This window comes from Canis aureus, chromosome 9, assembly GCF_053574225.1.
Source record: "Canis aureus isolate CA01 chromosome 9, VMU_Caureus_v.1.0, whole genome shotgun sequence".
Taxonomy (NCBI): Eukaryota; Metazoa; Chordata; class Mammalia; order Carnivora; family Canidae; genus Canis; species Canis aureus.
In genome coordinates, this window is record NC_135619.1 from 78,568,379 (window position 1) to 78,571,391 (window position 3,013).

General features: G+C 40.9%; 1 pseudogene across 1 annotated transcript; it reads right to left on the reverse strand.

Moving 5' to 3' along the window:
* Window positions 1-557: 557 nt before the first annotated feature.
* Window positions 558-1,157, reverse strand: LOC144321323 (immunoglobulin heavy variable 3-48 pseudogene; annotated as a pseudogene). Its single transcript, XR_013387026.1, has 2 exons — window positions 1,014-1,157; window positions 558-910 (listed from the first exon to the last, which is right to left on the reverse strand). The product of XR_013387026.1 is annotated as an immunoglobulin heavy variable 3-48 pseudogene (transcript).
* Between the last annotated feature and the right edge of the window lie 1,856 nt (window positions 1,158-3,013).

The following is a 3,013-nucleotide window of genomic DNA, read 5'->3' on the forward strand; positions in this document are numbered from 1 at the left end:
TTTAATTTTTATTTATTTATGATAGTCACAGACACACAGAGAGAGAGAGAGAGAGAGAGAGAGAGACAGAGACAGAGACATAGGCAGAGGGAGAAGCAAGCTCCATGCACCGGGAGCCCGATATGGGATTCGATCCCAGGTCTCCAGGATCACGCCCTGGGCCAAAGGCAGGCGCCAAACCGCTGCGTGACCCAGGAATCCCAGTAGTAAGAAATTTTAAGCAGATTTGTCCTTGAGCATATAAGAAGAGTTGTTGACTAAAACCAACCAACTTTCCAAATCAGAAACTGAATAAGGAATAAGCAAAACAAGAGGCACTGCCATTTTTGGGTGTTGGAATATTTCACTTTCTATGACAACAAAGTGTGTAAGTTAGAGACTGAATACGTAAGCACAGAATCCTGTACCCAGAGAGACTCCCTTGGGGAAACTTCTCCTTGGAGAGGAAGCCCAGACACTGACAGGAAACCTGCCCAGAGCCTCCATCTGCATCTGCTCCTGGGCCTTCAACACAGAAGTGGTGAGTAGTGTGCACCCCCTGGTGGTCCTGATCCAATTCAACAGAGAGGTTTGTGTCTGGCCTCACACTGAGGTCGACTCACTGTGTCCGCACAGTAATACACGGCCGTGTCCTCGGCTCTCAGGCTGTTCATCTGCAGATAGAGCGTGTTCTTGGCGTTGTCTCTGGAGATGGTGAATCGGCCCTTCACAGCGTCTGCGTAGTATGTGCTACTTCCACCTCTGTTAATGTATGCGACCCACTGCAGCCCCTTCCCTGGAGACTGACGGACCCAGCTCATGCCATAGCTACTGAAGGTGAATCCAGAGGCCACACAGGAGAGTCTCAGGGACCCCCCAGGCTTCACCAGGTCTCCCCCAGACTCCACCAGCTGCACCTCACCCTGGACACCTGCAGACACAAGACATCCTGGTCAGGAAACTGTCCTACATCCCCTGTTTCTGTCACTCACCTCCACTCACATACTCAGGGTTTCTGGTTCTCCATGAATTACCTTTTAAAATAGCGACAAGGAAAACCCAGCAGAGCACAGACTCCATGGTGGTTTGTCTGTGCTGTGTCCTGAGCACTGAATGGGGTCACCTGGGAACCCTGTGGTTGGAGCTCCTCTCCCAGCTGCAGGGTCGGGGCTGGGCTTGTTTAATCAGTGGAGGGAGGCCCCTATTTGCATGTCCCCTGACTATATAGTCACCTACCAACTTAGATTCAATTCTTAATAAGTTATATACAAAAATTGCTTCACAACCCCAGATCAGTTTGTTTTGGTTTCACAGTGGATTTATGATGTTCTAATCCATCACCGCATTTACCTTTGCATTTCTGTTCCTCTTTAAAGGTCTTTCATTAGTATAGGTCATTTTTAAATAGTATTTTCTCTGCTTAATGAAGTTTAATCATAAATATTTATTTTTGGTACCAGTATAAAGGTGATTGTTTTCTAAATTTGATAGAGAAAATTTGTTGTTCGGGGGTAGGATTTAACCTTATTGTCTATGTTGATTTTATATCCTGAATTTTCTTTGAGCTCATTAGTTACTTGTAATTGTTTTTTGAAATAATTTTCTTCATTGACTATGTATATGCAAACAAATTATTTAACTTCCTGTTGACTGATTTTAATATCTTTTATTTTATTATTGGCCTAATTTCAAGGGTAATCTTAGATTTAGGTGCATAAATATTTTCCCTGTTATTTGTCAGATTCTTTACTCAATATTTTGTCTGATATATAGCTGATCTAGGATAGCAAATGAATTTCTTTTTGCATGTGGATCAGCTCCTTAATATATGGTGTGGTGCGGGACCTCACGAAGGGCAGGAAGTCTGTTCATAACTTCTGCCCATTTCTGATTGGAGATATGTATCTTTGGTGTGTGTTGAGATTGATAACTTCATTTTAGATTTGATTTCGAGGCTTTAATCTGATAAGATATTTCCACATATCTTCTCGCATTCTCTAGGTGACCTTTTAGTTACTTTGAGTGATTCCTTTCCGGTGAAAATGCTCTTTTATTGATGAAGTCGCCATAGTTCATTTTCCTTTGTTTTCCCTTGCCTCTGGAGACACGTCTAGAAGTGGTTGCAGCTGAGGTAGAAAAGCTGCTGCCTGTGTTCTCCTGAGGATTCTGATGGTTTCCTGACTCACATTTACGTCTTTCATCAAGTTTGAGTCCATTTTTGTGAATGATGTAAAACAAGTGTCCCCTTTCATTCTTCTGCATGTGGCTCTCCAATATTGTCAATGGCATTTATTGAAGAGATTTTCTTTTATTCCATTGGATATTCTTTCCCGCTTTGTCAAGATTTTTTGCCCATACTCTTCTGGGTCCATTTCTGGGTTCTTAAAGTTTTCTATTTATCTATAAGTCTGTATTTTTTCTAGGGCCATACTGTTCTGGTGATCACAACGTCGTAATTTACCTTGCAACCAGAATCACGATGTCTCCAGCTTTGCTTTACTTTTTCAGGATTGCTTTGGTTAGTGGAGGCCTTTGTGGTTCTCTAAAGGTTTTTAGATCATTTGCTCACGCTCTGCAACAAATGCTGGTGATATTTCATAAACCTGGCTTTGAAGGGATAACTTGATCTTGGTAGCATAGTTATTTTTTCAATATTTATTCTTCTAATCTATGAGAATAAATATTTTCTATCTACTTGCATCTTCCATACTGTCTTTCATAAGTGTTCTGGAATGTTTAGACTATACATCCATCCCTCTTTGGTTAGGATTTTCCCTCATTATCTGATGATTTCTGGTGCAATTATAAATTGCATCCAGTCCTTGTTTTTCTTTTTTCTATTTCATTTGCACTATATAGAAAAGCCATTGACTTCCTTGTATTCATTTTACATGCTCCGATCTTCTGAACTCCGGTGTCAGTTCTAGAATTTTTTTTCTTTTTTTAATTTATTTTTTATTGGTGTTCAATTTACTAACATACAGAATAACACCCAGTACCCGTCACCCAAATTTTTGGGATTTGAACTTAAAAT